This window comes from Capra hircus, chromosome 11 (genome assembly GCF_001704415.2).
Source record: "Capra hircus breed San Clemente chromosome 11, ASM170441v1, whole genome shotgun sequence".
Lineage (NCBI taxonomy): Eukaryota > Metazoa > Chordata > Mammalia > Artiodactyla > Bovidae > Capra > Capra hircus.
The window spans coordinates 91,951,866-91,979,435 of record NC_030818.1 but is presented as its reverse complement, the minus strand read 5'-3'; the positions used below and the strand labels follow the sequence as shown (position 1 = coordinate 91,979,435).

The following is a 27,570-nucleotide window of genomic DNA, read 5'->3' as shown; positions in this document are numbered from 1 at the left end:
TTTCCTGAGGGCCAGGACTTGGGCACGCACTGCAGGGCCAGTGGGGCTCTCAGGGCTCAGCTTCCTCCTTCTCCAGAAGGCAAACTGGAAGGAGGAGCAATTCAGAAGCCAGAGACATCACCAAACAGTAACAGCTCACGCTTACTGAACACTCACTCACTCCAGATGCTGGTCTTGGAGCTTTACAGGAGCCCTGCCTTTTCATCACCCAGAAACCGGGTTTATAAGTGAGGAAATGAAGCACAGAAAGATTCAGCGATTTCCCAGGGCCACATGGTAAGGGAGAGATTTGAGACTCAGATACGGGCAAGATGACGGCGCCCTTCCTCAAAGCTGCACACTGTCTTCAGAAAGAAGACCGCAGAGCGAGCCGGGAGTTGGCAGAGTCCCCAGTCCAGGCCTCTCGCTCAACAGGTGGAGAGATCCAGGCGCAGAGAGGGGTGGAGGCTTCTCTCTGGTCACTCAGGGCCTGGGAGGTCCAGCCAGATCCCAGCAGTGCCCCTCCACTTACACTGCTTGAGGCGGGTTTGGGTACAGAGTCCAGGATTTAGCTGGAAAAGCTCAGAAACTCTTGGCTCCCTTGCCAGCCCCTCCAGGCTGTAGAGAAACAAGTGGCCCACCCGTGCTTGGATGTCACATTTCCTGTTTGTGAGCCTGGGTTGTGGTAGAGCCCTGAGGAAGGGCAAGGGGAGGACAGGGCCTTCCTTTCGGGAATTTGAATTGTTGGGTGGGAGAATTGTTGCAACATTGTGTCTAAATGTTTCATTCTTGTAGACAGGGACACCAAGGCCCCCCAAATGAAGAACCTGGCGGAAGTCACAGAGGGCTCTGGGATCACCCTGGGTTTTGGTTTTGGTCTTAGGGTTTGGTTGGTTTAGTTTTTTTTTTTTTTTTTTCTTTCTTTTCTTTCTGTTCTTTTTGAGATGATACAATCATAGAATGTGTGAGCTGGCAGAGATCTAATCAGTGCCTTGGTTCACCTCCCTCTGTTGCTCAGTTGAGAAGCTGAGGCTGGGGTGGATGTGGGCAGGAATGGGAGAGTACTCTCTTTTTTTTTAATCGTATAATGCTTTACTGTATTTGTTGTTGTTCACTCCGTAAGTGTGTCCGACTGTTTGCGACCCCATGGACTGCAGCACACCAGGCTTCCCTGTCCTTCACTAACTCTTGGAGTTTACTCAAATTCATTTCCATTCAGTCGGTGATGCCATCCAGCCATCTCATCCTCTGTCGCCCCCTTCTCCTACTCAGTCTTTCTCAGCATCAGGGTTTTTTCCAATGAGTCAACTCTTCACATCAGGTGCTTCAGCATCAGTCCTTCTAATGAATATTCAGGGTTGATTTCCTTTAGGATTGACTGATTTAGCTCTTTGCCTTCCAAAGGACTCTCAAGAGTCTTGTCCAACACCACAGTTCAAAAGCATCAGTTCTTGAGCACTCAGCCTTCTTTTTGGTCCAACTCTCACATCTATACATGACTATTGGAAAAAGAGCTTTGGCTAAACGGACCTTTGTCAGCAAAGTGACATCTCTGCTTTATAATACGCTATCTAGGTTGGTCATAGCGTTCCTTCCAAGGAGCAATCATCTTTTAACTTTATGGCTGCAGTTACTGTCCAAAGTGGTTTTGGAGACCAAGAAAATAAAATCTGCTTCTGTTTTCATTTTTTCTCCTTGTATTTGCCATGAAGTGATGGGACCAGATGCCATGATCTTAGTTTTTTGAATGTTGAGTTTTAAGCCAGCTTTCTCACTCCTCTTTCATCTTCGCCATGAGACTCTAGTTCCTCTTCGCTTTTTGCCGTTAGGGTGGTATCATCTGCATATCTGAGGCTGTTGATATTTCAGCCAGCGATCTTGATTCCAACTTGTGATTTATCCAGTCTGGCATTTCGCGTGATGTTCTCTGCACAGAAGTTAAATAATCAGGGTAACAGCCTTGCTGTACTTCCTTTCCCAATTTTGAACCAGTCTGTTGTTCCATGTCCGGTTCTAACTGTTGCTTCTTGACCTGCATACAGGTTTCTCAGGAGGCAAGCAAGGTGGTCTGGTATTCTCATCTCTTTAAGAATTTTCCAGTTTGTTGTGATCCACATAGTCAAAGGCATTAGTATAGTCAGTGGAGCAGAAGTAGATGTTTTTTCTGGGATCCAACGGATGTTGGCAATTTGATCTAAATGTTTCATAGTATATTTAACAATTACTTTATTGTTGAAAATTTGCGCCACTTAAGAAAATATTTTTTTAAATTAATTTTCATTGGATTATAGTTGATTTACAATGTTGTGTTAGTTTCTGCTGTATAGCAAAGTGAATCAGTTATACATATAGCCACTCTTTTTAAAAAAGAATTTCTTATGGCTGTGTCGGGTCTTGGTTTCCACTCTCTAGTTATGGGGCACAGGCTCCAGAGCCCACCGACTCTGTAGTATGCAGCACGTGGACTTAGTTGCCCCAAGGTATGTAAGATCTTAGGGGCTTCTCACGTGGCTCAGTGATAAAGAATATGGCTGCCAGTGCAAGAGACACAAGTTTGATCCCTGGGTCAGAAAGATCCCCTGGAGAAGCAAATAGCAAGCCGCTCCAGTATTTTTGCCTGGAAAATTCCATGGACAGGGGAGCCTGGTGGGCTATAGTCCATGGGGTTGCAAAGAGTTGGACACAACTTAGTGACTAAACAACATATGGGATCTTAGTTCCCTAACCAGGGATCAAACCTGCATCCCTTGCATTGGAAGGCAGATTCTTAACCACTGGGCCACCAGGGAGGTCCCTATATCCACTCTTCCCCACCCCCCCCACTCTTTTTAGAGTGCTTTCTTAAGATTCTAGAAGTGGCTGCTGGCAGAACACTGAGGAGAACTCATGTTTTGAATCAACATACAACAAATACCACTGAATGTCACCTCTTACCCAATGCTGATTAACTAGGAACTTTCCATCTGGTGGGGAGGCAGATATTAATCCAATAATTATGCATTTGCGTCCAAAGAGGGGTCACTGCCCTCAAGAGAAAAAAACAGGAAGCTACATGGAGAATAAGACTCTTCCCTTAGAAAGTACGTTTGTAGCTGAGACCTAAAGGACATGTAGGGTGGGGGTGAATGGGTGTGAGGGAGGTGGGGAAAGGTGTCCCAGGCAGAGGAAAGAGCACGTGCAAAGGCCCTGAGGCAGGAAGCCCCTCATTTTGTACACGAAAAAGCCGAAGCCCAGAGACTGGAAACCGATCCAGCTAAACAACCCCAAGAATCTTTCTCTCCCCTCCACGCCCCCAAATTCTCTCTAACTTTTTTGAGGGAAAGAGGCAGAAGATAAGCAACTAACTAAACAAATGAGTCAGTGGCAGAGCTGAAATGACAAGGACCCACCCCTTCATGACGAGGGAATTTTAGAAAACCCTAAAACGGGCAGTTTTTGAACCATGGGACCTTGACTAAGACAGTTAGCCCCTCAGAGCCCCTGTTTCTTCATCTGTAAAATGATGAAGCCCTTCCTGTGAAAGGACTCCTTGCTGGCTGGTCAGTGTGGGAAACAGCCAGGAACCGCCAGCTCCCGACCTGCATCTCTTCCTAGGTCAGCCCTGGGCCCGGGGTCTGAAGGGGCCTCTCTCCACCCTGTTGTTTGACTGTAATCCTATAACCCACCAGTCAGCATTAACCGTATATGGTACCAGCGTCCCATCAAGACAAAATGAATCTTGGACAGTGAACTTCTAGGAGATAAAGAGGAAACTTGGGAGCCTATTAATACTATACATCCATCATCTCAATAGACACTTAAACAGGCAGCGCTGTTACTCCTCCCAGCAGCCTTGCAAGGGGGGGAGCTCTTCTGCTCCTGGGCTTGGGAAGGACACCGAATCTCTCAGAAGGATCCTGCCTGAGCTCACATGGCTGCAGAGGGGCCACTCCGGGGCGGGGGTGGTGGGGGTGGTGAGGGGTGAGGGCAGCCCCAGCCTGCTCACCTTGGCAGCTACCTTCTGGTCTGTCTGCCCTTGAGACAGCCCTAAGCAGAGGGTCCAGGCGCCAGGAAAGTGCGGCCCAGGGCAGAGGGCAACCCTGGCAGGCAGACACACTGGCTGCCCTTCTAAACCGATAGTCTTTAAATCTTTGTTCAACATTTATCTGGGGTGGAGGGGGGAGGTGCTGGAGGAAGTGGATTTGTAGTGAATCCAAATGGTGAACCTCTTCTCCGTTCTGAATTCATTCTACACAAGAACGTTTTGCAGAACAGAAGGGATAGAAATTCACTGACAAAGTCACTTTCCCAGCTGCAGTGAGTTAATGTCCTAAAAAAACACTGGCTGTTCCCCATTTTTCTTTCTCTCTCCAGTGTGCGTTTGAGCTTTTCCAAGCCAGACAGCTTCTTGGGAGGCTCGTTAGAAGATTTGTTTTGGTTCTGTTTTTATTTGAAATTTATTTAAATATAGATGAGAACAACTAGTCTCAGAAAGGTGGACCACTCTGCCCGTCATTTATTTTGACTGAGCAGCTTGGGGTATTCTTTGGATGACATATTTGAACTTGGCTCCTTTTATTAATTAAGCACAGAAAATATTGCTTGCATTTACATAAAAGACAGCAATGCATTTTCGGAAAGTATCAGAGAACCACTAGATTTAAATAGCTTTTGGTTTGCTTTTAAGAGTAATGTATTCTCATTGTAGAGCATTTGAAAAATGTAGAGAAGTGGAAAGAATAAAGGGATCACACTACCACAATCTCATCACACAGAATTTACCTCTATGACCACGTGACACTAGGCGTTGTTTTGTTCTTGCTGTAAAATATAACATAAACTGTTTTAACATGATTTGAGTGTGCAGTTCAGTAGCACTAAGTACATTTGCTTCACCAGTCTCTAGAACTTTTCCATCATCCCAAACAGAGGCCCTGTACCAACTGAGCAAATAATTTCCCATTTCTAACTCCTTGCAGGTTTCCCTGGTGGTTCAGGGGTAAAGAATCCACCTGCAATGCAGGAGAAGTGAGTTCGATTCCTGGGTTGGGAAGATCCCCTGGAGAAGGAAATGGCAAGCCACTCCAGTAAATTAAACTACCACCACCAAGTCCTTGCAGCACGTAAAAGTGAAAGTCACTCAGTCGTGTCCAACTCTTTACGACCCCATGGACTGTATCCTGCCAGGCTCCTCTCTGTGGAAGTCTCCGGGCCAGAATACTGGAGTGGGTAGCCATTCCCTTCTGCAGGGGATCTTCCCAACCCAGGGATCGAACCCAGGTCTCCCGCCTTGCAGGCAGATTCTTTACTGAATAAGCCACCAGAGAAGCCTTTGCAGCGCATGGTAATCACTATTCTACTTTCTGTGTCTATGAATTCAGCTACTCTAAGTACCTCAGCTAAGTAAAATTACACAATATGGGTCCTTTGGTGTCTGGCTTATTTCACTTAGCATAATGTTTTCAAGGTTTATCCAGGTTGAAGCATGTGTCGGAATTTCATTCCCTTTTCAGGCCAAACAGCATTCCACTGTGTGTCTGGACTGCATTTCTTCATCCATTCACTCGTGGATGGATATCTGAGTTGTCTTCACCTTTTTAGCTTTTGGGAATAATGCTGCTTGAACATCAGTGTACCAATATTTCTCCGAGTCCCTGCTTTCAGTTCTTCTGGGTCTATCGCCAGAAGTAGGATAGCTGAATCATATTGTAATTCTGTGTTTAATTTTTTGAGGAAATGTCCTACATGTCCGGTAACTCTGATGTATAAGATCCAAAATATAAATCAAACTCTATGTGCAATTTTTAAAAAATAATTTTATTTATTTACTTTTGGGCTGTGCTGGATCTTTGTTGCTGCATGGATTTTTTCCTAGTTGCAGCAAGTGGGAGGTACTCTTTAGCCGCGGTACTCGGGCTTCTCATTGAGGTGGCTTCTCTTGTTGTGGAGTACAGGCTCTAGGGCACTTGGGCGACAGTATTTGCCACACGCAAACCACAGTTGTGGTTCCCAGGCTCTAGAGCGCAGGCTCAATAGTCATAGCACATGGTCTTGGTTGCCCCACTACAAGTGGGATCTTCCCGGATCAGGGATCGAACTGGTGTCTCCTGCATTGGCAGGTAGATTTTTTTTTTTTGCCACTGAGCCACCTGGGAAGCCCTATGTGCAATTTTGTGCCTGACTTTCTCACTTAATTTTCCGTTTTATTAACTATTCCTCAAGTTTGCGTTGTTATACCACATTTCCTTTCTCTCCACTCATTGATTTCTGGGCCACAGGAAAAGATTTTGAACTATGATGAGAAAGTAAATAACTTGCTTCTGGTAAACAGCCTTATGTTTTGTTCGTACTTGTCCCAGAAATACTCGCCAAAGATAAGTGGCTGCCCTCAAGAAATTTTTAAATTTCTCCTTGAGGATTCTTGGGGATCATCCAGTTCAGTGTTTTTAAAAGTTCTTTGTCGCCAAGAAACCTTTACTACAATAGCAAAGAGATAAAAAGGAGAGTTGATCTAGAGAAAGGTGGATGGGACTCAGAGTCCCGCTCTCTCAATCACCTCAGCTCTTCTCTGTCTCTGAGGGACTTTGGAGGGGAGATTCTGTTTTTTTTTTTTTTCTGGAACTCAGTTTAAAAACCACCAGACTGAACCAGCAATTTTATTTTAACAAAGAGTGGACATCTTGCGAGAAGAAGGGACTTGCTTGAGGTCAAGTTCATTTTTTAAAATTCATTCATTCATTCATACATTTTCTTAACCTGTAACACCTACTGCACGCATGGCAGCATCACTTAGGGAGCTTGTTAAAAATACAGATTCCCAGGACTCTTGCTTCTGGACTGCAAAGCATAGGCGCGTGGTGAGACTGGGACAGGGACCCTAGCTCCACAGTCCACACTGGGCTCTGTCGAGGGGAGGCTTCCCATTGTAGCACCTGTGTTTGCATATTCAGCCTGTCGACCCGAAAGCCCTTCCCCACCCACCACACTCCTACTCACCCTCTGAGGCCCAGTTCAAACGTAGCCCCTTCCTCTATGAAGCCTGGCTGCAACGGCTTCCTTCCTCTGAGGTCCCCAGAACACAACAGGGGGCTTCATTCTCACTCAGCCACTCACATTTTTTTTCTTTCTATCGTATGTAATTGCTTCCAGGCCTGGCTCCCTGACTACAATGTAAGCTCCTTAGGGAGTTTTTATAATCTCTGCGTGCCCCACGGTACCAGGCATAGATGGGGATGCTTTGTGATTGCTTATTGGCTGGACTTAGATCTAGTACAGCCCCATATTTAGAGGATAAAAAATAAATTGCAGCCCAGATAAAGTCTGCAATTTACAGAAGGTCATACAGCCCATCAGGTGTGTCCTGGGCTCAGCTTGGCACTGGCCAGCTGCCTGGGAGCGCTGTTAGCTGTCTGGCCTGAGCAGAGAGCATTGTCTCTTCTACCTTGCTGCTGCCTCCCATGATAGCCCAGGTTTTCTGAAATCCAGAGAGCTCCGTCTTGCTGGTGATGCAGTGTGCATGCCTGGATGCCTGGCACTGCAAGTAAAATTGAGTTTCATGAAGTTTCACAAAGTATAAAACTTCAGCAGATATTATGTGACCGCCACTTGGACCAAGCCAGTGCTCAGAACCTAAGAAAGCAAGACTAATAGGGACTGTCGGGGTGGGGCGGGGGGTGGGGAGGGGCAGCCAGCCTGCTATCCAGAGGTGGTTGCTCCAAGCCCTCCTGTTATCCTAATTTGTGATCAACAACTGATGCTTTTCTAATTAGCATGCTGGATGCTAAAATAGTTTTTTAAATTGGGAAAACAGGTGCGTTGCTTATTATGAGAAATGTTATACACGGGCTCACAGCACTGAAATCAAAGGAGTTGTGATGTTTATGTATTTACGCTGTGTGGATGGGATAGCAGTTTCTGTTCACTCCCTGCTGTTGTGTGTGTGAAGATGGTATTCCGGTCCTTTACCCCGTCCCAGCCAGGAACTCTGGGTTCTGAGGGATAAGCTGGGACAGAACCCAGCCTCTGGAAACCTGGCTTCTGCCTCTGCAGGGGTTGTTAGCCATTATTGTGCTCTTTCATGGACTCCTTTGGCATCTGTTAAAAAATTAATGTTAGGGGTTGAATTTCAGTTCAACCAAACTGAGATGCTTCCTCATCGGTAATTGGGGGTGATTCCAGTACCTGCCTCTCAGAGAGCTTAGCAAGAATTGAATAATGAATATAAAGTGCTAAGAACCCAGCCCAGCATTCAATAAATAGTAGCATTTGCTGCTGCTCCTGCTTTGTTATTGATTTATTATTATCATATAAAGTACAGACTCCTACTCTTCAGTACCTCACACTCTGGACTGGGATATCTATAATTCAATACAAGTAATTAAAGGTAGACGTAAAGGTGCAGAAGAGAAGCCCGAGAAGGGGCCAAGGTGGACACAGAGAGAATGAAATGGTTTCTGGCTGAAAGAGCACTGGGCGGTGGCTAAGCTTTTGGGTCAGCTAGACCTGGATGAGTTCTGGTTCTGATCCTTAGCTGACTGAGCTTGAGCAAGAGATAGCACCTTCCTGAGCCTCAGTTTCCCTCCCTGTAAAATGGGAGTACCAGTAGGATCCGTAAGGATGTGGTGGACGTCACCTCCTTCCCTCCCATAATCAGCCAGTTAAATCACACATCTTTGTTGCCTTGAACCATATGCCCCTCCTTGTCTTTCTAGCCAACTCTCCCCACCCCTAGAACAGTCTGTTCCTAACTGGCGAGGGATCAGGCAAGTTGCCATCCCTCCCATTGTCCCTGGGCTGGTGTGGCTGGCTCGGTTACAACCCCAGCAGGGTTGCAGAGCTGCTTGGCTTCCTGTGTCCTCATTCCTGGCCAGTGTCCTCTCCTGGTGCCCAAGGCATCTGCTCCTAACCTGGGTGGCTGTCACGCTGCAAGCCTGACATGTTCATAGGAGTGACCTAGCTTCCTATTCCATAGCAAAGGGAAGCCATAGAAGATAATGCTCTGAACTTCCTTCTCATTCCTTTCAAGTCTAGCTGAAATTGCACCCATCTCTGAGACCTAAAGAGGAAAAAATTTCTACAGGACACTGAGGAACACTCTTATCTCTGCTTCATTTTCCTTTGGTCATGTAAGGCTCTCATTGATGAGGAGGATAAAGATTTTATAGGGAAGAGTAGGAGATATCCTACTCTGTGTGAGATGGGGAGTGTATCAGTCAGGATGGAGTATGATATGCTGCAGTAACAAACAACCCCTGAATCTTAGGGATTAAATCCGTAAAGGTAGGGTTTGTTTTTTTTTTTTTGGCTATACCTCTCAGTTTGTGGGATCTTAGTTCCCCAAACTAGAGATTGAACCCAGGCCCTCAGCAGTGAGAGCATGGAGTCCTAACTTCTGGACTGCTAGGGAATTCCCTAAAGCTTTCTTTCTTACTCTAGTTATTGTGAGCATCTTGAGTCAGCCAGGGGCTGTGCTCTTCATTCAAGGAACCAGGCTGATGGAGCAGTTCCCTCCTTGAATGTACTTCATGGCGCACAGAAAGAGAGCCCTTGAGGGTCTTCCACTGGCAATAAATGCTTGGGCCAGCTCACATCTTGCTGGTCAGACTAGTCACATGGCCCTACTCAGCCACAAGGGGACCAGGAAATGAAAGCCTACCATGAAGATGGAGAGTAGTAGGAAATATTTTGTAGAACAGAATTAATGAGTACCCTAGGCACGTTACTCCATTCTTTACCTAGGGTGCTAAATCAACTCTCCAGGCTGAGATAACCAGGCTGGCGGTACAGATAGAGCAGGCTGTCAGCTCTCCTTTGTGAGTGCTAGGAAACCACAACCAGAGAGGAAAAACCCCAAGGCACTTCTCAGGCTCAAGTGTGAAGCAGAGGAACAAAGAGGCACAGGCAACTGCCAGCCTCTCTAGGGTGGGAAAAAAAGCAGCTCCTCATAAATAAGAGCAGCCATGAAGAGGCAGGTGATGCCTGCTGGGAGTTCCAGGTGCTCAATGTGTAGGGAAGGCAGAGGCAGCAAGTGTTGAACCAGGGTTTGCAAACCACGTTCTTCATCTCAGAACTACATGTGTTCTATAAGTGGAGTGCACATTCAGGTGTTTTTGCTCCATTTCTGAGCTATTTGATGTGTATAAGAGGGATGTTCTTTCTGAATTGACTGCCTCACTTATCTCCAGTGCACCTCCGATGCTTACCTTTTTCCAGTGGCATTTCTTTTATTTGTTTATTTATTTGTTTTTTGGCTGCGTCAGGTCTTAGTTGGACCGACGTGTCGTGTGGGACAGTAGTTGCGGCACGTGGGATCTTAGTTCCCCAACCAGGGATCGAACCTGTGTCCCCTGCATTGCAAGCCATGTTCTTAACCACTGGACCACCAGGGAAGTCCTGCCAGTGACATTTCTATGTCCCTTCATGGCATCCAAAATTGTTCAAGAGCAGTGCGGGTAGAAGGGGGAGGGAAGAACAGAGATGTGGCCATCCCTGGAAGAGGATTTGGGGTTTTTCTTGGACATAAATAAGGAAACTCTAGAAGAAGACCGTCGACTGAAGCCCTCAGCCCCTTCCCTGAGTGCTTGATTTCCTGTGTTACCGTTAAGAGGCATCTCCTCCTGGAGAGATGCCAGATACCTGAGTATCAGCTGCAGCTTTCCCACTTCATTGCTGAGTGGGCCCTGATAAGTTATTTCCCTGTCTTGGTGCCTCAGTTTTCTCATCTGTAAATTGAAGTGGCTCAAAAGCCTCAGACCAGACTTGAGAGGAGAGTGGTGCTGGGTGGTGAGGGTGTTCCTGTAGCCGCATGGACGAGGAGGCAGGTAAGACTCCTCTCTGAATCCTCCCAATGTCCATGGAGCCCAGAGGAAGGGAGTGACTCATTGCTGCCATGGGACACTCACCTTGGTTGCAGGATGTATGTGGCTGCAGGAGACTTGGACTTCCCACTACACTGAGCTCTATGAGAGAGAGGCCTTATTGCCTAATCCTTGTCAATCTTAAAGCCTGGACAGTGCCTGGTACTTGGTAGGTGCCAGTATTGCGTGTTAGTTGCTCAGTTGTGTCCAACTCTTTGCGACCCTATGGACTGTAGCCCACCAGGCTTCCCTGTCCTTCACTGTCTCCCAGAGCTTGCTCAGACTCATGTCCATTGAGTCGGTGATGTGATGTACACTATCTCATTTATTATGGTCTAGGAGAGCGACAATTTCATGAAAGGATGGGCATGATAAAGGACAGAAATGGTAAGGACCTAACAGAAGCAGAAGAGATTAAGAAGTCGTGGCAAGAATACACAGAAGAACTGTACAAGAAAGGTCTTAATGACCAGGATAACACCATGGTGTGGTCACTCACCTAGAGCCAGACATCCAAGATTGTGAAGTCAAGTAAGGAAGCATTACTATGAACAAAGCTAGTGGAGGTAATGGAATTCCAGCTGAGCTATTTAAAATCCTAAAAGATGATGCTGTTAAATTGCTGCGCTCCATATGCCTGGAAATTTGAAAAACTCGGCATTGGCCACAGGACTGAAAACATCAGTTTTCATTCCAGTCCAAAAGAAAGGCAATGCCAAAGAATGTTTAGACTACCATACAGTTGTGCTTATTTCACATGCTAGCAAGGTAAAAGCTCAAAGTCCTTCAAGCCAGGCCTCAACAATACATGAACCAAGAACAAGCAGGATTTAGAAAAGGCAGAGGAACTGGAGATCAAATTGCCAACATTCACTGGATCATAGAAAAAACAAACATCCACTTCTGCTTCATTGCTGCTGCTGCTGCTGCTAAGTCGCTTCAGTCGTGTCCGACTCTGTGCGACCCCATAGATGGCAGCCTACCAGGCTCCCCCGTCCCTGGGATTCTCCAAGCAAGAACACTGGAGTGGGTTGCCATTTCCTTCTCCAATGTATGAAAGTGAAAAGTGAAAGTGAAGTCACTCAGTTGTGTCCGACTCTTGGCCACCCCATGGCCTGCAGCCTACCAGGCTCCTCCGTCCATGGGATTTTCCAGGCAAGAGTACTGGAGTGGGGTGCCATTGCCTTCTCCATTAACTACACTAAAGCCTTTGACTGTGTGGATCACAACAAACTGAAAAATTCTTAAAGAGATGGGAATACCAGACCACCTTACCTGTCTCCTGAGAAACTTGTATAAAAGTCAAGAAGCAACAGTGAGAACTGAACATGGAACAATGGACTGGTTCAAAATTGGGAAAGGAGTATGTCAAGGCTGTATATTGTCACCCTGCTTTTTTAACTTCTATGAACTATAACTTCTAAGAACTATACAAAAAAGATCTTCATGACCCAGATAATCACAATGGTGTGATCACCAACCTAGAGCCAGACATCCTGGAATTCAAAGTCATGTGGGGCTTAGGAAGCATCATGACAAACAAAGCTAATGGAGATGATGGAATTCCAGTTGAGCTATTTGAAATCCTAAAAGATGATGCTGTGAAAGTGCTGCCCTCAATATGCCAGCAAATATGGAACACTCAGCAGTGGCCACAGGACTGGAAAAGGTCAGTTTTCATTCCAATCCCAAAGAAAGGCAATGCCAAAGAAAGAGCCTCTATATGAGGGTGAAAGAGTGACAAAGCTGGCTTAAAACTCGACATTCAAAAAACTAAGATCATGGCATCCAGTCCTGTCACTTCATGGCAAATAGAAGAGGAAAAAGTGGAAACAGTGACAGATTTTATTTTCTTGGGCTCCAAAATCACTGCGGACAGTGACCGCAGCCACGAACTTAAAAGATGATTGGTCCTTGAAAGGAAAGTTATGACAAACCTAGATGGCGTATTAAAAAGTAGAGATATCACTTTGCCAGCAAAGGTCCATATAGTCAAAACTATGTTTTTCCAGTAGTCATGTATGGATGTGAAAGTTGGAAGGCTTTCACATAAAGAAGGCTGGCTGAGCTCTGAAGAACTGATGCTTTCGAACGGTGGTGCTGAAAACTCTTGAGAGTCCCTTGTGTCGACTAAAAAAGATGCACAACTTGAAAGCTGCAAGTTAAGCTTTATTTGGGGCAAAATGAGGACTGCAGCTCGGGGAGCAGCACCTCAGATAGTCCTGAGAGACTGCTCCGAAGCGGCAGTGGGGGAAGGTCAATAGGTAAGGTTTTGGTGAAGGCGGAGTTCAATACCATTAAGCACTCATTTTACTAAAGGTTTTTTGCTAGTCATGAGGATTTGATGTCACCATGAAGGGATTTTGTGCTTCTCTAGGTATGAGGAGATGCAAGGATTGAGATCATAAAATCTGTTCATAAAAACATACAACTACCTAGAGACCTATCCCACCAGATTCCCTGGAGCAGAGGGCACCTCACTCCACCCTGAACCCCCTCAGGGGCTGTTGCAGGTCAACAGCTATAGCTGCATGGGGTTCCATTTCCCTAGAGGCAGATGGCAAACGCCTTTGTTGCTCAGTGGTTGGCAGTGCTCTTGATAAGTGCCAATTTGTAGTTGACACTTGAATTGCAAGGAGATAAATCAGTCAATCCTAAAGGAAATCAACCCTGAATATTCACTGGAAGGACTGATGCTGAAGCTGTAGCTCCAGTACTTTGGCCACCTGATGCAAAGAGCCGACTCATTGGAAAAGACCCTGATGCTGGGAAAGATTGAAGGCAAAAGAAGAGGCGAGCAGAGAATAAGATGGTTAGATAGCGTCACCAAGTCAATGAACATGAATTTGAGCAAACTCTGGGAGATAGTGAAGGACAGGGAAGCCTGGTGTGCTGCAGTCCATGGAGTCACTACAAGTTGGACACAAGTTAGCAACTAAGCAGCAACAACAAAAAGAGAGACATTCTCATTTACAGAGGAGAGAAACCAAGTCCCAGGAGGTCAAATGACTTGCCCAGGGTGACATATTTAGTCAATGCTCAGACCAGACTCATTCAAATGCAGGCTCTAACCACTATGCTATACTGCCTCCCACTACTATGATGAGATAGGAACAGTGCTTGTCTGTTCGTGATATTAATAATAATACAAGTTGCCTTTTTCTAAGTACTACGAGGTACCAGGAACTTTACAGATGTTATTCTTCACCTTTTAACGACTTAAGGAGTAGTAAATTATTATCCCTATTTTTATAGATGAGCAAATTGAGGCTCAGAAAGTGATGTGACTTATTCAGGGCCACACAGCAAGAAAGTTGGGGGGTGAGGGGCAGCTGGAATTTAAGCTCAGGCCTGGCTCATTCCAAGAACAGGCAGAAAAAAAGTCATCTCTGCTATGGGCTCCGTTAAGAGATTTTCTTGATTTTGTAGTTGTTTAACTTCTCACCAGGGTTCCTGGAACCTCGTCACTACAGATTAATTCTTGGACAGGCTTTTATGCTCAAGCCAACTTACTGTAAGAAAAAAAATCTAGTGTGTGTGGGGGAAGCCCAAGACAAAGCAACCTCAGGATTTTCTGGTAAATTCTTAGACTCTTAATACTTCCTGGCCTACACAGGGGAGGCAGGGCAAGCTGAGATGATTCTAGCCCCAGGCTAGAGGGGGGTAGCATGGGGTTGGGGAGAGACTGGGCTTGTGCCACCTCCTGGATTGCAAAAATAGCCACAGGAAAGAGTCTGGCTGCTGGAGAGGCTAACCTAAGGCACGGGTTGATAGTCAACACAAGCCTTGAATCCTTAAGTGTCCGAGGGGACTTCATTGAACCCTTTTTCTTTTATTGAGCTGTTTTTACGTAAGACGACCCTGTGATTTATCCTCCAAACCTGCACACCTTTGAGAGTGAATGGGGCATGAAAATGATGACCTGTTACTTGTTCACAACACGTGCAGATCAGAACTGTGGTAGGGAAAGCATCTTGATCTTACAGGCTCTGGGAAACTACCCACACCAGGTTGGGAGGGTGGGTGGCTGTGAAAAGCTAGAGACCAGGTGGTAAAACTAGGAGGGTGGTAAAATAGAACAGGAGACCAGGAGATGGGGCAGGTGGAGCAGTGACTTACCCCCCGGGACACCTCTGCTGCTCTGGCCCTGTGCTAGCCCCCGCCTGGTTAACACAGCGGCAGGAGCTGAGGTCTGCAGAGAGCATTGGGCATTTGTGGGCACACGTGTCCCTCCCGCCAGACTTGCACTTAACAAGTGCAGGGAGTGGATGCCGTTTAGTCTGTGCCCAGCCCAGCCCCAACAGTCTCAGGATTAAGTACTTGCCTTTCAAGCATTTGCTGACGATGCTGTAAATGCTAGTGGGCATGGCTTTCCTGAAGTGTGCCAGGGGAGATGATGTTCGGCTTGCAGAGGGAAGAGTCAGGGGCCCTGTCTGTGAGGAGCTGTTAGGTTCAGTGGCGAGGCAGGTGGAACTTACTGACTCTATGATCTTGCCATATTACTTGACTCTGAGCTTTGGATTCCCTGTCTGGGAAACAGATGGCTCTTTACTGATTGCGGGGCTTCCCTGGTGGCTCAGACAGTTGCCTGCTATGTTGAAGACCCTGGTTTGATCCCAGGTCAGGAAGATCCCCTGGAGAAGGGCATGGCAACCTACTCTAGTATTCTTGCCTGGAGAATCCCATGACAGAGGAGCCTGGCAGGCTACAGTCCACGGGGCTGCAAAGAATCGGACACGACTGAGCAACTAACACTTATGAAAATAGGATTCAATGAGATAGTATGTGTAAATGAAAGGCAGTTTTAATTACTAATAATAAGATTCTGGGAAGGAGGACTCAGCTCTACTGAAAAGATGTGTCTTAGAATCAATCAGAACAGTCCAGAGACGGACCAGACTACTCGGGTTGGTGGTGAAGCCTTCTCATCACTGGAAGTCTTCAAGCAGAGGCAGTCGGGCATGGATGCTATAAATGGTGTGACCACCTTTGGGAGAGAGGCTGGGTTAGCAGGAAATGGGGGAGAGGAAAGCTGAGAAGAGTGACTTGTTTACGTCCCTGTCCATGTCACTTGGAAGACCGTGCTGTCAGCCAGCGAGGGGAGCACATGGGACCAGCAGCCTGGGACTGGTGGGGACTGGCCCTTTAAGAAAGGGGGATCTGCCTCTAGGAGGGAGAACAGGAAATAGGCAGAGGCCCCTGACAGTTTTCTCTTTTTCCCATGCATCGGCCCCTTGCTGGTTCCAGGGCCTCCCATCTTGGCTGAGAGAGAGGAGGCGGCTTCCTTGGGACTTGAGCACTCAGCTGTTCCGATGGGAGCCTGGTAGAGCTTGGGACTTGGCACACCTGTTGGCCCCAGGGCACCCCTCCCTCCATCCAAGGCTGTGCTCTCCCCTCTGGCTCTGGTCTCTGGAGCCTCATCACATACTCTGGATACACCAGCTGCGTCCATCCGGGGGTTCTTCGCCCAGAGTCTGTGGCTGGACACGAGGGTGCCATGAGCCCCCGGAGCTGGCAGGCAATGCAGAGTCAGGGAGACACAGCTCCTACCTTTTCATCTAATGGGGAGGGTTAGTGGTGGTGGTGGGGGGTACGCTGAGGCAAACCCAAGGAGTTGCTTAGAATCGGACCCCTGTCTGTCTATTGCCACCATTCCATTTGCCCCACTCCATGGGATTCTGAGACAGCAGCACCCTTGCCAGGGGAACACGACCTTCCCTCTTCCAGGGGCACGTGGGGCCAGAGGCGGTCACGGGGGTGTCAGTGGGTGGTGCTGAGCTGAAAATTCAGATGTGGCTTCTCCAGCATTCCCCACAGCTTTGGTGCCTGGCTGTCCTGCCTCTCGGCTCTGCCCCTCAGGTGTCAGGGCTGTGCCCATTCACATGCCCCTTCAGGACTCCCTGCTGTTGCTCAGCGCTCCCTTCCCTTGGTGCACAGCAGACCTGCTGGCTCTTGCCTGCACGCTGGCAGCTCCCAAATCGGGCTCTGCCCAGGCTCTCTCTCCATAACAATGTTACTGAGCTGGCTTTGGCAGGTTCTTCAAACTCAGTGCTTCTAGAACCGAGCACCAATGCCCCCTCCTTCCAACCTCTCCTCTCTATTTTTCAATCAACCATCTGATCTCCTGTACCAGCCAGAAACCTGGGGACTAGCTGGGTTTCCGGATCACCTGCAGACAAATCCCTGGGCCCCACCCTGGGCATCCTGCTTGGTTAGAGCTGAGTGGACGTGATGCTCCACGTTTCTAATAAGCTGCCAGGTGATGCCGAGGCTGCTGCTTATTCTAGCCACACTGAGTCACACTGAACTAGACTCGTCTCACTCCCTTCATCCCATGGCTCACTGTTATTCTTGTTACTGGGGCTTCCCTGGTGGCTCAGACAGTAAAGAATCTGCCTGCAATGCAGGAGACCCAGGTTCTATCCCTTGGTTTGGGAAGATCCCCTGGATAAAGGCATGGCAACTCACTCTAGTATTCTTGTCTACAGAATTCCATGGACAGAGGAGGTTTGTGGGCTACAGTCCATAGGGTCGCAAAGCATCTGACAAGACTGAGCGACTAACATATACACACATTCTTATTATTATTACCATAGTTAATATGTATTGAACACTTAGGGGCCAAGCCCTATACCAGGCATGCCTGGTTTCAAAGGCATGCCTTTGTTTCAGCCTACAAAGTTGTACTGAGTACCAGGTGCTGTAATAGACAGTTCCTTATTGGTATAAAACATACAGATGTATCTGCCAGTAGAGTTGACGTTCTGGTCAAGGAAGAAAGAAATTTAAAGGAAAAATAAGTTACCTACAAAAGGAAAGTAATCTAAAATGCAGGACCATCTCGTCGCTCCAAGAATGTGACATTGAAACAAATTTTGAAAGAGAATTCAGTTCTTATAACCCAAGGTCTCAAGATGCCGCTTCTTTCTCATCTCCCAGCTCTCCCCATGACATTAGGTCTCCACATTCCCCCTGGACATTGGCCAGCCACCTCCTGGCTGAGCTCCCTGCCTGGAGATTTAACTTCTCCCACTGACCCTCATCCTTCAGCCAAAAAAGTCTTCTAAAAAGCGAATTGTTGTAGCTCTCTTTGCCTAACAGCATTCAAGGATTCCCTAGTACCTTCAGGAGGAAATGCAGATTCCTCAGGTTCGAGGCTGGTGGTGATGAGATTCAGCTCGGCCCTCCAGCTTCTCTGCCCCCACCCCACCACCATTCTGCCTCCTTCATCCTCCACACTTCAGCTATTCTGGATTGGGGCTTCTCAAATTCTGACTTTGCCGCCCACTCACCCCCAACCCCCGGCACCGGATCACCAGCCCACCCATTCTGTCTCTTCACTTTTTGCACTAGGGGAAGCACCTTCTGCCTGTCTTGGTGCCCCCCGTGTCCCCTACACTCCCTCATCCTCCTTGTAGAGCTGATCTTTGGTACCCGTCCTTTCCCTCCTATGAATCTTCAAACCCTTCTCCCCTTGTCTCTGTCTCATCACGAGTTTTTCAGGGTCAGCAGTGTACTCATGAGTATTTCCCTTTTTCTCCATGGCCTTTCTAATTGGACCCTCTCTCCAGCCCTTCCCAAGGCAAGCTGCTGGCGAGAGGTCCTTGCACTCACTGACATCCCTTCCTCACCTGAGGTTCATTCCTTGAGCCACTGCAATTCAGTGCCCAGCTGCAAGCATCCATGTGTTCTTGATGCCAGCTGCCCCGGGAAGCTCTTCTTTCACATCCTTCCCCTCGCGAGGTGATCTTATCCACTCACATCTCAGTGATGCCTAGAGCTGAATACTGACAGGCCTGTAGCATCTTTCTGGGGCATCCCACAGAGCCTGTCCCAGGGTGGCATTTCTCCTCTTCCTACAATCCTGATCAAACAGAGATGCTCTAAGGATTCTGTCTACTTTCCTCTTTCTAAAGACCACCTCCACCTCCCCGCCCACCTCCAACTGTTGCTTTCAACTCTGTAATTATGTACGGGGTTTCCGCCTCCATGGGTGGTTCTGCTAGTGTTTACAGGCTCCCAACCAATAACTATTTAGGTAACTGTCTCTAGTAGATAGAGTCGAGTCTTCCAAAAAGATGTGTTCAAGTCCTAACCCCAAGTGCCTATGGCTATGAGTTTTTTTTGGAAACAGATTCTTTGTAGATGACTCAAATTCAGATGAGGTCATCCTGGATTTGGGTGGGCTCCAATCCAATGACCAGTGCCCTTATAAGAAGAAGGAAACTTGGACACGACGCAGACGCACGTGAAGAACACTCTGTGGCTCCATAACCATGCAGGAATGGACACAGCGTAGACACCAGGATGCTTTCAAACGGCGGCGCTGTGGAAGACTCTCGAGAGTCCCATGGACTGCAAGGAGATCCAACCAGTCAGTCCTAAAGGAAATCAGCCCCGAATATTCATTGGAAGGATTGTTGCTGAAGCTGAAGCTCCGTATCTTTGCCACCTGATGTGAAAGGCTGATTCACTGGAAAAGACCCTGATGCTGGGAAAGACTGAAGTGCAGTAGGAGAAGGGGTGACAGAGGATGAGATGAGATTAGATAGCATCACCGACTCAGTGGACATGAATTTGAGCAAACTCTGGGAGACAGTGGAGGACAGAAGAGCCTGGTGTGCTACAGTCACAAAGAGCTGGACACGACTTAGCAGCTGAACAACAAGACACAAGAAATGCCAGTGACTGCTACCAGAAGCTGCGAGTTAGGTGTGATGGATTCTCCCTCATGACCTTCAGAAAGAACCAACTCTGCCGACACCTTGACTTTGGACTTCTGGCCTCTAAAACTGTGAGAGAATAAACTTCTGTTGTGTTAAGCCACGCGGTCTGTGGTATGGTCTTACGGAAGCCCTAGGAAGCTCGTATGCTGACCATCTGTCTATCTGTCCATGAGCCCACCCATCGTCAGGCCCTCCTCTGTACCAGACCCTGTGCGAGGACTAGCAGGGATCTTGGGTCAAAGCAGAGCTCCCTGCTGCCCTTGAGAACTTGCACATAGAAGGTAAGATGACATATGGACACACACACACACACACACACACACACACACGCACACACAGAGCAACCTGCTCCAAGCAGGCCATACAAGGGCAGAGCGAATTCGGGAGAGAGAGTCAGCCTTGGCCAGGAAGTGGATCTCAGAGGAGGTGGCATTGAGCTCTCAGCTCTGAAGGCTGCGCGTTCATCAGCCAGCTTTGCAGAGCAAGTGAGAACAGGCCTTCCACAGCCACCAAGCCCACGTGGGTCCCCGCCAAGGAGCCACAGGATCCTGGGAAAGTTCAGCCTCAGCTTCGTCAGCGCCCACACAGGGTGTGAGGCCCAGATAGGGACAAAGAATGTGCCTGGGGCCACATGGCCTGTGGAACCATGTCACTGGATTTATAAAGCACTTTCCTGGGCTTTCTTTTCTCTGCTGGTATTATTGGTATTGACCTCAGTTTTTAAAAAACTCTCTTCACTGCAAACCACCCCCTTGCACAGGCTCTTGGGAAAGTAATGTTTCCAGGGTGGGGCTGGGTAGGGGTGGGCCTGAGCATCCTCCTTATCTTCATGACTGCTTTAGTTCTCACCTGGCCTTGCAGTGAGCCAGGGTGGGAGAGACTTCTCTGGGGCCCTACCAGATTCCGAGTCTCCTCTCTCAAAAGCTATTTCCCCCACTTCTGCTTTTCTCTCTTCCCTGTTTCAGGGCCAGAATTGTGCTCTGTTTTTCTTTCACTGGTATGTTTGGGCCCTCACCTTGGGAGGGTTCAGTGGGGATCCTGAGTGGGCTAGCAATCCTCTGGCATCCTAGCCACCTTCCCCCCACCCCCCACCTCCTCCAAAAGCCAGACCTAGTCTTTCATAAGATGACCCCAGGACCCTGGGGGAACAGGTCTTGAGCAGAAGAGGATTTACACATCCTGAAGGGTTGGGCTGCCTGCCTCCCCTCGCAGCTTAGTTTTCCAGCCTCTCTTTAGTGACAAGAAAGAGAGGAATGCACAAGAAAGAGCCTATTCATGTTGACTCACCACGTCCCTAAGAGGCAGGAGATGTCCATCTGAAAAGGGCCAGTCACATCACCTCCTCGATGAAGCCTTCTGAGATTGCCCCAGTCAGATTTCTATAGGAGCCCAATTCAGAGCTGTACCCCAGACTCAGGCCCAGGCAAGGCAGAGTTGGACTGGGAGGACCTGTACTCCACAGATGAGAAAACAGAGGCACAGAGAAGGAAGCCGGACACGTCTATGTCACACAGTCTGGTGATGATGGCAGAGAAAGGGTTCAAACAGTACTTTTAGCTTCTGGTACAAAATGATTTTCCTTAAAAAAGGAGTCCTCATGGCCAATATATCACATTCCGGAATCAGAAGTTCTGTTTAGATGCAGGGTTTGTTTTTTCTCTTTTTATTTATTTTTTATTTTTGGCCACACTCGGCAGCTTGCAGGAGCTTAGTTCCCCAGCCAGGCATTGGACCCAGGCCCCCTGCAGTGGAAGTATGGAGTTCTAACCCCTGGAGCACCAGGGAAGTCCCATTATTTTTTCTCTATTTTGAAAATTTGATTTTGATCTGATTTGGGCAGAAGTTCCCCAGTTTTCTGCAGACCCCATTGTTTCCTATTGCATTATACCCAAAGTCACAAACTTCCGTCACCCTGGCTTCCACTCGGCATTCATTCAGCAAATATCTATTGAGCCTCTAATAGGTGCCAGGTACTGGGTGATAGGTACCAGGTGCTGATCCAGGTACTGGGAAAACCCAGAAGTGACCAAGATGGAAGACAAGCCACCCCTGCACCCCAGTAGCTCTTGGGTTCCAGTGATATTAGGTTCACAGCAGCTGCCTCATTCTAATGGGGATCCATTAACATCCCCAGCTTGGTCTGGCTTCACCACCACCAGGGATATAAGAATTTGAGGTGCGATGAAATTATGGAAAAACCTCAAGCTTGTCTTCCATTTCAGGGTTGATGACTCAGACCACACAATTCTGTGAGGTTCTTATTTTGCTTTAGTTTCCTTCCTTACAACTTGGGACTGTGATCTTTACCCTACTTTCCTCTAGGGTTGTGTGAAAGCTATCTGGGTATTTGTAGAGCTCTACAGTGAGCTCTAAACAGGGCGTGACTTTTTGACCTTGAGGGCTGCTGAAGTCTTCACCTGTTCAGAAAGCGGTTCGGCTCTGAGGAATGGTGCTGTCCTACTTGGCTTCAAGACTCTCTGCTCAGGGAGGGGTGAGAATTTCTAGGGGAGTCGGGGGGAGGGCACCCCCTCACACCCATTGCCAGATTGTGATAAGAATGATCAGGTGTTGCTTTTTCACTTCCGTCTGGGGTCATCAGCTTGAGGAAGCGGTGAGAACTGAGGGAGGGTGGAGGGGGAGGGGATTTCCTCTTTGTCGGAAGCTCAAACCCAGGCTGCCATCAGTACCTGGACCTTGCCCCTTGGTGGGAGCTCCTCCGATCTTCCAAGCTGTCAACAAAGCCAGCATCTCCCTTCTCTAGAAAGCGTCTGACCTACAGCATGAAGAACTGAGGTTAGCTTCACAGAAGGACTTCCTGGTGCCAGGGGAGAAGGCTGAGGCTCATGATGGAAGCTTGTAGAGGAAGAGGGCGGGCTCTAGCATGGCTTCGGTGGCATCTGTCCTGGAGTTAGGTGGGATGGAGGCAGATCTCAAGAAGGTTGGCTCGGTGTTGCTTGGAAAGAGTCATCGTGATTTCATTTTTCCCAGCTCTTCTCAAGGAAGTAGACTTGCAGGTACAAACCCTCCTGATTGCAGTTATTTATTGTGTGGGCTTCCGCCAGGACCATTTCAGCGCTAATGCTCACAGGTGTATGGCAATGCTTAATGATAATGGGACATTGGGCCAGAACCTCTCCTTCCCTACCTTTCTCCCACCCGCCGGGCTACTTGGTCAACATTTTTATCTGATGTAAAGCTGTGGGAGCAGCAACCTTGGATTAATTGAACACTAGAGTCTGTGGGCGGTTGAGAACCTCAAGCTCTTTCCAAGGAGTAGCTCCTTAATTCTTGCAATAATGGGTAATATGCACGTCTATACCTTTATATGTGCTGGCTGCCACCCAACTGCTATTATCCCTATCTTACAGCTGTAGAAACACAGAAGTTAAGTAAGTTGCCCAGGATTGCACAGCATACAGGGGGACTCAAACCCAGGCAGCCTGGACCCAGAGTCCACATTCAGAACCACCACGCTGGAAGCTCCTCGCCCACCTTGAGAAGTGGGGACTGTGATTATCTCCAACATACAGAAGAGGAAACCAACCAGATTGTTCCATCAGTCACAAGCATCACCAAGAATGTCTTTTATAACTGCCCGGAACACGTTTAGGGTTAAGCAAATAGCAATAGCTTGCGCCCTTTGTGTCTATAGCAAGCTTTCCCGGGAACACTTAATCCTTGTGCTCCCACAGAGGTAAGCAGGGTGGGGATCTGGACTTTCGTGTTTCCCAGCTGAAAGGGGTCTGGGATGTGAAGCTAGGGCACCTCACACCTGGGCTGCACCTATTTACGTTGGCCGCAGCTTTGAGGCCCTGTGATCCTTTGACTCGGGGTGTGGCCGAGAGACAGTCACTCAATGCTGGCTATCATCTGACAGGCCCTGGACTATCAGGGTTGGAAGGGGCCTTAGTGATTTACTGAGTGATGAGATTAGTCAGCCTGGCTGGGAATGGTTCCAGGCTCTTACCTGGACAGCCTCTGGCCTCCTTTGATCAGTGGAGCGACAGGGCCTGAGGCTTACTTGCTCTAGTTCCCTGCCTCCCAATTAAAGAATGACCACAGGTATGCGTTCCATTGTTTCGAGAGTCCTTAGCCTCAGGCTGCTTTAGGGAAAAAGAAAGATCCTGTTGGATCTCCTGGAAGATGAATCTTCTGCCTTCCAGTTTTATATGCTCTGTAGATAACCCACCTGGAGACTCTGATTCCATAACCTGGAGAGAGTCCTCCTGGAGGCAGCTCAGGAGGAAGGGCAGCAAAGACCCACCGGCTGGTTACCTTGAGTAAGTCATGGAGGTCTCAGAGCCTCTCTCCCTTTCCTGACTACAGGGTGGGTGAGCCTGAGGACCCACCGAGATAAAGGGAGAGGCTGTTTTGTAAACAGTAAAGGGGGAGACCGTGTGATCAGGGGCTGCTTGCCGGAAGGACTGATCTGTCTTGGCCCAGCTCCTTAGCCTCTAAACGCTGTCCCCCTTTCCTTTGTCCACTGACCACGGTCCAGATGCCTGGATCATTTACAACCGCTAACTTTCTCTGAGCCTGTAGAGAGGTGCTCCATGGTGCTCAGAATTGGGGTGTTGAACCCCAGAGAAGGAAACTGCAGGTTTACCCAGGACCCTACGTCCTGCAAGCCAGAGTCGGGGAAGCCAGAACGCCCAAGCGAAGGCAGTTTCCAGCAGGAAGGTTTCTGTTCATATTTGCTCTTCATATATACACAGAAAAGGCACATTTGTGATGAATTTCACAAAGTGGACACACACCTGTGTCACCACTACCCGGCTCAAGAAATGACTTGACCAGCCCCCTGGGAACTCCCTCGGGGCCCCTTCCTAGTCTCGCCCGCCCCGACTCTGACTTTTAGCACCAAGGCTTGATTTCACCTCTGAATGGTAAACAAATGGAATCTGTCCAGAGCTTCTTTCACTCAGTGCTGTGTGTGTGGGAGCTTCATCCTGGTGATGTCAGTGGCTGCAGCAGGTTCCTTCTCCCTGATGTACATGGGACGCCCACACTTGGTCACACCTGATCTGTCCGATGGTGGGCAGGGGGGTCGTTTCCAGTTTTCCATGCGCTCTGAATGTTCTAGTCCACGTCTCGGGGTGAGTTGATATGCACTTTCTTTGCAGATACGAACTTGGGGTGGAATGATAGGCTCGTAAGAGGTGGTTGGCTTGGTTGTAGTAGATGCCAGCAGGAAGGATTTAAACAAGTCGTTAAGCAGGACTTCTAGACGTGCAGACTGTGGTGGGCTCGCTCTTGTCACACCTCTTGAAATTTCCTCCGGAAAACAGGAGGAAGAGGCTGAGTTAGGCAGGCCCGCGTTGGAGGCTGGGGTGGGTAGTCCTTGGCCTCTGTCTGGTTTTGTTCCCCTTTCCATAGTCTGTCTGGGTGCCCAGTCTGTGCTCCCAAGGAGGTATCTGAGTCCACTTGGAAGGGATGGGTAGGAGGGTTTTAAGCTTCATTTCTCTGCATCAGCCAAAGCCCCCTGTGTCCTGTTTTACATTGTAGGATTTTGAGAATGACAACATGTGATTATTGTTTTGTTTTTCTTAAAAATAAAAAAGCTTTAGCTATGCAACATTGAAAATTGTTGAAGGGACCGCTGTGAGGTCCCTTCCATTTGGATAATTCTATTTTGGGATCAGGAGTGGGGTGTGGGAAGGGTTAAGCATTATTCAGTCAAAGAGCAGGGCTGGGCCTCAGTGACCTTTTTAAAGTTCTTAAAGCTCAGCTCATGATGCGGGAGATCTCAGTACCTTCTATTAAAATAGTCTTCAGACAAACAGAAAGCTTACAGGATGTGGGGGAGAGGCTCCACGTGGAGGGACGTTTGGGCAGCCTTTCAGCTAGGAGTCTTGAGGACTCGCTCCTTCAGCCACCCCTCTGCATTTTTGTTTTTGTTTTTTCTTTTTTAATTCTCCACCAGCTGTTCCTGGTGGTTGTCACTTGGGTTGTTTGGGTTCAGAATGGTTCTTGTTTTCGCCCAGGAGTGGGTGACGCTGCTGTCTGTCCTGAGGGTGGTGGCTTTCCTTCCTCCAACGCCAGGCTGAGTTTGGACCTGTAGTTTCGCTTGGTGAGGGAGGCTGGGCCCTTCCTGGGCACCGAGAGAGGAACGTCTCTGCCTTTGGCATGCAGTTCTGAGTCAACAGGCCTGATAAACAGCCCACTTCCCAGGATCAGCAAGGAACAAAGCCCCTGACGGCTACAGGATCCGCCCACCCCTCTTCCTGAAACAGCTGCTTATTCTTTTGACAGGAGTCAGAACGCTGCACCTTCGCTTCCTCCCAGCTCTGCCTCCTTCTGCAAAACGGAGCTCAATAGAACTTGGTACTTTTGCCTTTTACTCTGGGAGGAGAGAAGCAGACGATGAGGTATGTGACATGGTGGAATGATCTACCTCTGCCGGGCTGGGGTCCCTGGGGGTATGGTGAGCCGGCTGCAGCGTGGACACTCCCAGGGGAGGAGCCCCGCTCTCCCCCTGACTTCTTGCTGGAATCCTCCAGTCATTCTGGAAGACAACAAAGTCCTCCTCTCCCGGCGTTGGATCTAGAAGTGGGTGCTGGCGGGATGCTGGCTCCGTCCCTGGAAGCTCTGCTGGAGTTTGCTGCCCCTGGCAGGACCTCACAGGGTGGGGCTGCAACCTGGGGTTTTTCTGGGGCTCAAAGTGCCTGCATGCAGAGCCCTCTCGGGGCAGCACTGACCCTTCATTTACTTCGCCTTATTTCTCCTGGGAAAACTCTTGCACAATGATTCCTGGGTCAGGCAGCAAGGAAAAGCTGGCTGGACCCAGGCTTCAGATTTCCTGAAGGGGATTCTAGAAAGGGCATTGTGAGAATCCCTGCAAAAACAGGTTGTTCCGCCTGTGGTGACTGGAGCAACAGCTAGTCGTATATTTAGTCTGAGGCTTGTCTCTTAGTTTCCTCTGTCTGCGTTTACTTTGACCCTTATAATGAAAAACATAACTGGAAACAGACTTCCATGTGCCTTTTTTCCCCCCCACAAATTATACCATGTTTCTTCTAACACAGAGCATCTCTCCCTAATGCCCACCAGTTCAGAGAGATTTTAGGGTAAAAGCAGAACTCTGTCCTCACCCCCAGCACCACCTCCCTGCCAGGAGCTGGGCCAGGAGGGCACAGGGTCTGCTTTTCAAACACAGCATCCCCCCATCACCCCCTTGAGGGTAAGCCCAGTGATCTCAGCCTTTGTGAAAGGCTATAATCTCAGTTTCCTCAGCTATAAAGCTGCTGTGCTGACCAGGATGAGGGATGAACAGGATGGAGTGAGTAAGGAAGGCTCAAATGCCAGGTACACAGGAGGCACCTGGAGGTGGCAGGGGCATTGAACTGACTAAGCGCACCAGCTGGTCCAAGGAAGCCTGTGATGGGCTAGCTTTGGGCCAGTTGCTTAGTGATAACCGTGAAAGGCAGGCTTCCCAGGTGGTATTAGTGGTGAGGAACCCACCTGCCAATGCAGGAAACGTAAGAGAGGCAGGAGCCATCTTCCTGGGTCAGGAAGATCCCATGGAGGAGGGCACAGCTTCCCGCTCCAGTATTCTTGTCTGGAGAATCCCATGGACAGAAGAACCTGGTGGGCTACAGTCTATAAGGTCACAAGAGTTGGACACTGAAGCAACTTAGCATGTATGTACCCACTCATGCAACCATGAAAGGCAAAACGAAAGGATGTGGCTAAGAGACCTGGCTGCTGAATCTGTGGGTAAGCCTGCACGTCCGCTGAGGACAAAAGAAATAAAAGGATGAGGCCTGGAGGCCAGCTTTCTGGACCTGAATCCTGGCCCCACTGCTTTATGCTGTGTGACACTGGGCAAGTCACTTAACCTTTCTGAGCCTCCATTTTCATGTCTGTAAAATGAGGATAATACTAGAGTGACTTAACGGGGTCATTATGAGGCTTACCTGGGAGACTGCTGGTAAAGCGTTTAGCCCAGGCCCTGGCCTGGTTCAGTTGAGGGGCATCCAAGTGTTGCAGGGCCAGAAGCTTATTTCATTTCCAGGCTCACTTTAGGAAAA

General features: G+C 48.5%; 1 protein-coding gene across 4 annotated transcripts in view; it reads left to right on the top strand.

Moving 5' to 3' along the window:
- Nucleotides 1-27,570, top strand: part of LOC102168270 (N-acetyllactosaminide alpha-1,3-galactosyltransferase) — a 71,667-nt gene that overhangs the window by 12,222 nt on the left and 31,875 nt on the right. For 2 of the 4 annotated variants that reach the window (XM_018055706.1, XM_005687037.3), the window contains exon 2: nt 25,793-25,908. The exons of the other annotated variants lie outside the window; for them this stretch is intronic. The gene's annotated coding sequence lies outside the window, so the exon portion shown is untranslated. The remainder of the gene's footprint in view (nt 1-25,792; nt 25,909-27,570) is intronic. 4 annotated transcript variants of the gene reach the window in all.